We start from the raw sequence: 10127 nt of genomic DNA, 5'->3' as shown, positions 1-10127 counted from the left end.
GAATTCCGAGGTCTCAAGGTTGGCAAGTATGGGTGTATTAGTGCCCAAGGCATGGGTAACTTTCACATCTGGGAAGGCACCATTAATGCTGAAAGGTACATACAGGTTTTGGAGCAACATATGTTGCCATCCAAGCAACGTTATCATAGACGCCCCTGCTTATTTCAGCAAAACAATGCCAAGCCACGTGTTACAACATCGTGGCTTCATGGTAAAAGACTGCGGGTACTAGACTGGCCTGCCTGTGGTCCAGACCTGTCTCCCGTTGAAAATGTGTGGCACAATATGAAGCCTAAACTACCACAACGGAGACCCTGGACTGTTGAACAACTTAAGCTGTACATCAAGCAAGAATGGGAAAGAATTCCACCTGAGAAGCTTAAAAAATGTGTCTCCTCAGTTCCCAAACGTTTACTGAGTGTTGTTAAAAGGAAAGGCCATGTAACACAGTGGTAAAAATGCCCCCGTGCCAACTTTTTTGCAATGTGTTGCTGCCATTAAATTCTAAGTTAATGATTATTTGAAAAAAAAAAAAAAAAAAATCTCAGTTTGAACATTAAATATCTTGTCTTTGCAATATATTCAATTGAATATAGGTTGAAAAGGATTTGCAAATCATTATATTCTGTTTTTATTTACGAATTACACAACATGCCAACTTCATTGGTTTTGGGTTTTGTATATGTATGTTTGATATTTGTGTGTTTATATATATATATATATATATATATATATATATATATATATATATATATATATATATATATATATATATATAGTAACAGGCACAGTCATAACATGTAGTATTTACGTATTTTGCTCATTTTAGGCATACAGCAGCGTTTAATTTCAGAGATTAATCACAACATTCACTTTTCCCTTCAACAACAACAATACTACTACTCATAGCAGACTTCCTGGGAGACAACAAACACTACTTTGGGACAAACCTTATATTTTTGAGCCTGAATATAAGGAGGATGAGCTACAAGTTATAGAAACTATGTTCTAAACAAATCCAATTTAAGTGAAACACGAAGCATCATGTCGCATTATTGCTAGTCACGAAATACAAACTACGAACATAAAAAAAACAATCACTTGCTGTACAATGTCTGCTCTCCCCAGGATGCCGACTGATGGAATGTTCTTATCTTCCCATTTAGATGGAGAATTAATCATAATCCTCGCAGGTTAAAAACAAAGGTGGCATACACAAGCGTCTTTTTATGTCTTTCTCGCCATCTCTGGGTTTAAGTTGGATGTCAATGTTGACCATCTTCTCGGTTTATAATAATAATAATAATAATACCTGGGATTTATATAGCGCTTTTCTAAGTACCCAAAGTCGCTTTACATGTTAAAAACCCATCATTCATTCACACCTGGTGGTGGTAAACTACTTTCGTAGCCACAGCTGCCCTGGGGTAGACTGACGGAAGCGTGGCTGCCAATTTGCGCCTACGGCCCCTCCGACCACCACCTGTCATTCATTCAACATTCATTCACCGGTGTGAGTGGCACCGGGGGCAAGGGTGAAGTGTCCTGCCCAAGGACACAACGGCATGGTAAGAGGCGGGGAGCGAACCTGCAACCCTCAGGTTTCTGACACGGGCGCTCTACCCACTACGCCATGCCGCCCCTGATGGCCTTATGGCCACAAACTTCTACTATACAAGTGAGAGGCATGATTTATAATCTAGAATTAACTCTCACCAACTCAGAGGCAATCCAAGAGCTCACCGACCCAATTGCTTGTATTCCGTCACGTGACGGAAGTGAAAAACAGTGGTGGTCAACCAAGCCAAGATGGCTGTTGTACAGCAAGCAGCGCACAAACTCTGAGTATGCAAGAGGCCTAGATCTTCCTGCAAAAATCCAATATGAGCAAAAAATCTAACTATGCTTTTGAATAAAACCCTATACTTAATCAAAAAAAGATTTGTCGACTGATATCAAGGATTATCCGTCGGTGGAGTTTCCAGACATATTGAACTAGCTTGCGCTCCAGACATCATTCTACACGATAAAACAGAGACTTGGAAAAGCATGGAGGTCTACAGCTTTTTTGTTTGTGGCTGGGTCCAAAAAATTGGTATAAAGACTCTCCAGCATAAATGTGGATCATTCTGCTCGGGTAAGGTTGCATTTCATGATTAAACTTTGCGTCTACAGCAGGAGTCACCAACGCGGTGCCTGCGGGCACCAGGTCGCCCATAAGGACCAGATGAGTCGCCCGCTGGCCTGTTCTAAAAATAGCTCAAATAGCTTGAGCTGCCTCTATTTTTTAAATTGTATTTATTTAATAGTGTGACAGTCCTAACTGTCGTGCGGGTTTTCAGGACCATCCAGGGAAGACGTTGTCGTGAGACGGTTTAGACTTCTTTATTATTTTGCGTGCTTTTCAGCAGTTGCCTTTTTTCTCACGTGAGCACACGAATGGTTTCCTCCCGTCCGCCGTCTGCTTTTCAGCAGCACGTCGCCGTCGTTTGCGTGGCAGCAGAGGATGGTTTTCTCCCGTCCGCCGCTTTCTCCGTCTCTCCCTTGATGTTCACGTCTCTCGCCCTTTTATACTGTCTGAGAGGGTGATTGCACTGTCCACAGCTGCGCGCTCCACGTACGCACCTTATGCTGATTGCGGCGTCGCTCCCAGCGCGCCCCGCCTTGCCGCTCGCTCGTCCACGTCTCCGCCGGCCCCGCCTCCCCACAACTAGCAAGCTGGTCTCGCTTTGCTCGACATTTTTAACTCTTAAGAGAGACAAAACTCAAATAGAATTTGAAAATCCAAGAAAATATTTTAAAGACTTGGTCTTCACTTGTTTAAATAAATTCATTTATTTTTTTACTTTGCTTCTTATAACTTTCACAAAGACAATTTATAGAGAAAAAATACAACCTTAAAAATGATTTTAGGATTTTTAAACACATACACCTTTTTACCTTTTAAATTCCTTCCTCTTCTTTCCTGACAATTTAAATCAATGTTCAAGTAATTTTTTTATTTTTATTGTAAAGAATAATAAATACATTTTAATTTAATTCTTCATTTTCAATCAATCAATCAATCAATGTTTATTTATATAGCCCTAAATCACAAGTGTCTCAAAGGGCTGTAGCTTCTGTTTTTTCGATGAAGAATATTTGTGAAATATTTCTTCAAACTTATTATGATTAAAATTTTAAAAAAATATTCTGGCAAATCTAGAAAATCTGTAGAATCAAATTTAAATCTTATTTCAAAGTTTTTTGAATTTCTTTAAAAAAAAATTGTTCTGTAAAATCTAGAAAAAATAATGATTTGTCTTTGTTAGAAATATAGCTTGGTCCAATTTGTTATATATTCTAACAAAGTGCAAATTGGATTTTAACCTATTTAAAACATGTCATCAAAATTCTAAAATTAATCTTAATCAGGAAACATTACTAAATCATGTTCCATAATTTATTTTTCAATTTTTTTTTATTTTACATGAGTTATTATTTGTACAAACATGGTGCAAAGTAATTCATGATTTGTTAAAATAATGTTAGTGGCTAGCTAGTTAAAATGGGATATTGTGATTTCACAAGACTGTCCTAGAAGTGATCATTTGAAAATGTTCAATTTGAAAAATGTGCACTTAGAGAAAATATAAAAATAAAGTGTTGCATATTGATATTTATCTGTTTCTATATATATTTAATGTGAGAAATCATTAAGATGATCAGTGTTTCCACAAAGATAAATATCATTAATTATTAATAATAACATAGAGGTAAACGTAAATTGAGCAAATTGGCTATTTCTGGCAATTTATTTAAGTGTGTATCAAACTGGTAGCTCTTCGATTAATCAGTACCCAAGAAGTAGCTCTTGGTTTCAAAAAGGTTGGTGACCCCTGCTCTACAGCCATGTTTGTTGCCTTATTTGTTGCACGTGCCGTTTACAAGTATGCATGTTTTTCCCCGTCGTTATCAAAATATAACTATCAATCTCATCGTTGTGTATGTGCTAAAAGCTTCATTTATGATTGCTGGCTTTGGTAAAAGCTAAACTATTTTAGGTTTTGCTCACGTTTGTGTTCTTTTATTTAAACTCGCTGAGCGGGTGCTTTACAAAACACCCGTAGAAAAAGTGTGTTCTAAGAAATACAAATAATATCAAGATAATACTTAAATGGGAAATACTTAACTTCAAAAGTATATCAAACAAATCTTGAACAGCGCTCATAATAACAATATCTTAGACTTTTTGCAGGCCATGGCATTGACATTATGTACGGTATCTTTCTTCAAGGAAAGTTGTTACTGTTTTTTTTATATGGCAAGTTGCATTATCATCTTGAAAAATGACATCATCATCCCCAAACATCCTTTCAATTAACGGAATAAGAAAATGTCACTGTAAACTTGCGCATTTGCAGCCATGTCCCCAGTGCCATTATTTGACATGCAGCCCCATATCATCAATGACTTTGGAAATGTGCATGTTTTCGTCATGTATTCATCTTCATAAAATTCATTGGAACAACACCAAACAAAAATTCCAGCATTATCACCTTGCCCAATGCATGTTTGCGATTCAACACTGAATATGACTTTCATCCAGTCATTCATATGTAACGGAGGCCAGCCAGTGTGGCTGGGCCATGTGTGCGTTGGTAAACCTCACTCCCTGACAACCTCAAGAGCAGCGCTGGTTACCGGGTTGATAGCTAGGGCTTTTAGGGCGGTAGCTCGCACGCTCGTCTCTCATGCCGGGCGACACAAGTTTGAGTCCCGGGGAGAACAGAAAAGCAGAGAATTAACCAGGCGGGTTACACACAGTCCACGTTTGCTTATCTTTAACCTTGTTTTTTATGTCTAGTTGTTAATGACAGCTTTCGTTTGTTTTTTTTGTATTTAGATCTTATTTCCTTAATACACTTTCTTACAGTCTGGCCACAGACCCATTTGTTCATTTGTTTTGCTGTGCATTTTCTATTTTCAAGACATATTGCCTTAGGTTTTCAGTCTGGTCGCTTTGATGTTTACCTTGATCTACTAGAATGCTTGCCTTTTTAAAATTTTACCATGTTGTTTGTACTTGGTCCAGATTTTAGACACATCTAACTCTGAACAATCAACATCTTTTGCAACATTGTGTGGTAAATTACCTTCTTGAAGAAGTTTGATAATCCACTCTCTTGTTTCAAATGACATCTCTCATGCTGAGATAGGCTCCCGCGACCCCGAAAGGGACAAGCGGTAGAAAATGGATGGATGTTGAAGCCATGATTCATGTCAATCCACCTGGTGCAACAGCTCTTCGAGGTGTGAATAATTATTTTTAACTGAAGACTAATGAACAGAATTAAGCTGATGCCGGTGTTCGCTTTGGAAATGAAAATGTACAGAGTGATTCCATAATTATTTTTACTGCTTGATCTAAAAATGAAACTTAGTGACCACTATTAAATGTCTTTTTTTTCCCCCAAGCCAGCCATAAACTTGCCACTTGACAAATTGTTTTGTTTCATGTCTGTTATTTGCTTTTTTTTTTCTATAAACCTAGACAACTGAATGAACATCCTCCAAGTCAGGTGATTCCAAAATTGCCAGGGTTTGTATATTCAAGTTTACTTTCTATGGTGTTAAGCGGCGAGTATGCACGTCAAGCTTCTTTTCTGCCCCGTCAGCCTTGACATTTCCCTCTCAGACGGCTGTGCTGGTGTGCGGGTGCTAGATTCCTCAGGTGTGCACTGACAGCCTCCACCGTTGCACCACAAAGCACCATTCAGCCCAGGTCACAGGTACACACAATTGATGAAAATTGCACCGATTCCTGCTACCTATCTCAAAAGAGCACACATGATGGTGTTATAATTTGATATAATTTATTAATTAGATACCATTGACAAATCTTTTTTTTATGTGCAGGTTTTCTGACAGGAAAAACTGAAAAACTACTATTTACATTTAAAGTACACCACTTTTACTAAAAACTATGTAAACACAACTATCATACATTTTTTGAAGTTTTACCACATTTTGCCAGCTGTTGACTTTGCAACTAGGCTCTGCTAGTGCTACGTCACAGGAAGAAAAAAGCACAGGAAAATTTGACAGGAGCATGAATGAATACATATTCATGCTACCAAAAAACTTAAAAATATTCATATATTTTACCGATGTACTTCTAAATAGTAGGCGGATCAGAGTGAATAGGAGTATAGACGTCTATACTGTATATTCAGACTAATAAGAATCTGCTATTGGAAAAGTTAATTTACAATTTGCACTTAAATATTTTGATCTAGCAGGCGCTTCTATATACTGTAGATTAATTACATATTTTGCGGGTTGTTTTTCTGTGTAGATCAGCCACCTCCTTAACTAATCAATCAATCAAAACTATTTGTTATAGCAAGTTGCAACACAAAGTGCTGTATACCAATAAAAATGTATCTATAAAAAGTTATATATATATATATATATATATATATATATATATATATATATATATATATATATACATATATATATATATATATATATATATATATGTATATATATATATATATATATATATATATATATATATATATATATATATATATATATATATATATATATACATATATATATACATATGTATGTATTTTTAAATATATGAAAAGAAAATATGAATAAATAATTAATTAAATAAAAATAACAAAAAGGTAAAAGTAATAGTAGTAATAATTGCATATAAATAAAAGAAAGAACAGAATAAATTGTAAGAACCTTCAGATTAGTTGTGTTGCTCCACATTGCAGAAAAAAGGACAGGGAGAGTCAGCAGGAGTAGAGTCACGCCCATATTCATAATTGAAAAAACAAACTATAATAATAAAAAATATGTCAAAAACGTTATCAACATATTTATTTAACTTTGACTAAAAACTATACAAACTCAAAACTATCATATATAATTAAATATAACATTTTACCACATTTTGCCAGCTGTTGACTTTGCAACTAGGCTTTGCTGCATCGCATTGGAGAAAAAAAAGGACGGGGAGAGTCGACAGCAGCATGAATCAATAAATTTTCATTCTACCAAGAAATTAATTATTCCCATATTTACACATATGTACTTTTAAGGAGCAGGCATGTAACAAAACCTATTTACTAGGCTGTTTCTTGGAAGGCAGAAGTATGTATTTTTATTTAAGTCAGCTGTTTCCTTAGCACACCGCTCTACTGCCCCACATTACAGAAAAAAAATCTCAGAGAGTGGATATAAGCATCGACATACACAGTATATATTTACACTACTAAATAAAAAACTCCAAAATGTATTGGAAAAGTTAATTTGCGATTTGCATGTTAGTACTTCTAGCTAGCAGGTGCTTCTAAGTAGATATCCTGAATTAATACATATTTTGCAGGTTGTTTTTGTGTGCAGCTGCCTTTTTATCAATCAAAACGTTTCTTATAAAGCACTTTTCATACACAAGCAAGTTGCAACACAACGTGCTGTACACCAATAAAAATAACAATTACTATCTAAATGATCATATATATATATATATATATATATATATATATATATATATATATATATATATATATATGTATATATATATATATATATATATATATATATATATATATATATATATATATATATATATATATATATATATATATATATATATATACACACACACACACATACACAGTTGTGGTCAAAAGTTTACATACACTTGTAAAGAAAAATGTCATGGCTGTCTTGAGTTTCCAATAATTTCTACAACTCTTATTTTTTTGTTATAGAGTGATTGGAGTACATACTTGTTGGTCACAAAAAACATTCATGAAGTTTGGTTCTTTTATGAATTTATTATGGGTCTACTGAACTACTGAAAATGTGACCAAATCTGCTGGGTCTAAAGTATACATACAGCAATGTTAGTATTTGGTTACATGTCCTTTGGCAAGTTTCACTGCAAAAAGGTGCTTTTGGTAGCCATTCACAAGCTTCTGGCAAGCTTCTGGTTGAATTTTTGACCACTCCTTTTGACAAAATTGGTGCAGCACAATGACAACTAAGCTTTTAGTTTCAGTTATGAAAATTGACAACAAAAATACGGTGGATTGGACCAACAATCACAATATTTATTTATAGGACTTAGTTTGTTAGTTTATTGGCACAACCAGGTCTTCATAGTTATGTTTAGTCATAGCAACCACAAAAGAACACAAACTAATGCGATCTTGTGAAGGTCTCTCTATTCAGGGTTCTTCTAGACCACAGGAACCGGCACAACCCTCCGATGCAGCGTTTTCAATAGTCTTTTATTTTTCTTTCTTTTTCAAAGTCTCGTGTTGCTTTTCAGCAGTCTTTATGTTTTTCTCTTTCCCAAAGTCTGGGGTTGCTTTTCAGCAGTCTCTTCTGGGTTTCCTCTTTCTTGCTCTCCAGCCACCCCCCTCTCATGGTCTCCGACGCTGCTAATAAAGGAACAGGTGATTAGATAACTCGTTCCAGCTGAGATATCCACTCACCTGTCTGCTGTCTATCTGCACACACCCCGCCCGCAGGGAACACGTGGACCACGCCCCTTCCACATACCTCCACCGCCAGACTCAGGCCGGGCAGTCGTCCGGCCGCGGCCACTCTCCCCCCAACCCCCCCATAGCAGGGCGCGAGAGGAAGTCGGCCACGGCCATCTGCGTGCCCGGCCTGTGGACCACCCGGAAGTTGTAGGGCTGCAACGCAAGGTACCACCGGGTGATCCGCGCGTTGGCGTCCTTCTTGCGGTGGAGCCATTGGAGCGGTTTGTGGTCCGAGCAGAGACTGAAGGCGCGCCCCAACAGGTAGTACGGAGGGCCCCGACCGCCGACCGGATGGCGAGGCACTACCTCTCCACCGTACAGTACCTCGCCTCTCGGTCCGAGAGTTTCCGGCTGATGTACAATACGGGGCGGTCGACGTCCTCCACCCGCTGGGACAGCACCGCCCCCAATCCCCGGCCCGACGCGTCCGCCTGCAGACAGAAAGGGATGGTAAAGTTAGGCATGTGCAGTACCGGCTCCTCGCAGAGGGCTGTTTTCACCTTCTCAAACACCCGGTGGCACTGCTCCGTCCACTGGACCATATCTGGAGCACCCTTTCGGGTGAGGTTAGTCAGTGGGCTGATCAAATCCGCGAACCGGGGAATAAATCGGCGGTAATACCCCGCCAGTCCCAAAAACTGCCTCACCTCTTTTTTTGTCTTGGGGGGTGGACAGGCTGCGATCGCCGCTGTCTTGTCTACTTGTGGCCGCACCGTATAAGGTAATGCCGCCGCGTATGCTGCGTGGGGGCGCAGCACTCGGTCCATGAGGCGCTGGTACAAACCTTCCGGACTGGAAAAGGCCGTTTTTTCTCGGGACTCTGGTGACAAGGGAATCTGCCAGTAGCCCTTGGTTAAATCCAGTGTCGTGAAAAAACGAGCAGTGCCCAGCGATCCAGGAGCTCGTCGACCCGAGGCATTGGGTACGCGTCAAACCGTGATTTTTCATTCACCTTGCGGTAATCCACGCAGAACCGTACAGTCCCATCCTTCTTCCCCACCAGAACGATGGGACTGCACCACGCGCTGTGGGATTCTTCTATTACACCCAACTTCAGCTTGATCTTTAATTCCTCCCGAACTACTTTGCGCTTGTGTTCGGGAAGCCGATATGGCAGAGACCGCACCGTAACCCCCGGGCTAGTCTCAATATGATGTTGGATGAGATTCATGCGGCCGGGCCGAGAGGAGAACACATTAGAGAAGCGCCGCTGCAGTTTAGCAACATCCGCTCTCTGCGCTAACGTGAGCTGGTTGTCACAGGGAAGCCGAGGGGGCGGGGCAGAGCGCGGGATCTCTGGTCCCAACTCCTCCTCCTCCCTCACTACCGTCACCATGGAAACAGGCTCCGCCTCACTCCATGCCTTCAGTAGGTTCAGATGGTAAATCTGAGTGTCTCCGCGTCGGTCCGAGCGTCAAACCTCATAATCCACATCACCCACTTGCCGTGTGACCTTGAAGGGTCCCTGCCACCTCGCAAGTAATTTTGAGCTGGATGTTGGGAGTAATACAAACACTTTTTCTCCCGGTGCAAATTTGGGTAGCTGGGTCCCCTTGTTATATGTGCGCT

At 39.3% G+C, this 10127-nt stretch overlaps 1 protein-coding gene across 1 annotated transcript in view; it reads left to right on the top strand.

Annotated features, from left to right (window-relative positions):
* The first annotated feature begins 5675 nt into the window (after positions 1–5675).
* LOC133649686 (brevican core protein-like) overlaps positions 5676–10127 on the top strand; it is a 38765-nt gene continuing 34313 nt past the window's right edge. The window contains exon 1 of the mRNA XM_062046334.1: positions 5676–5771. The gene's annotated coding sequence lies outside the window, so the exon portion shown is untranslated. The remainder of the gene's footprint in view (positions 5772–10127) is intronic.

This window comes from Entelurus aequoreus, linkage group LG05 (assembly GCF_033978785.1).
Source record: "Entelurus aequoreus isolate RoL-2023_Sb linkage group LG05, RoL_Eaeq_v1.1, whole genome shotgun sequence".
Lineage (NCBI taxonomy): Eukaryota > Metazoa > Chordata > Actinopteri > Syngnathiformes > Syngnathidae > Entelurus > Entelurus aequoreus.
This window is presented reverse-complemented; position numbering and strand designations above follow the sequence as displayed.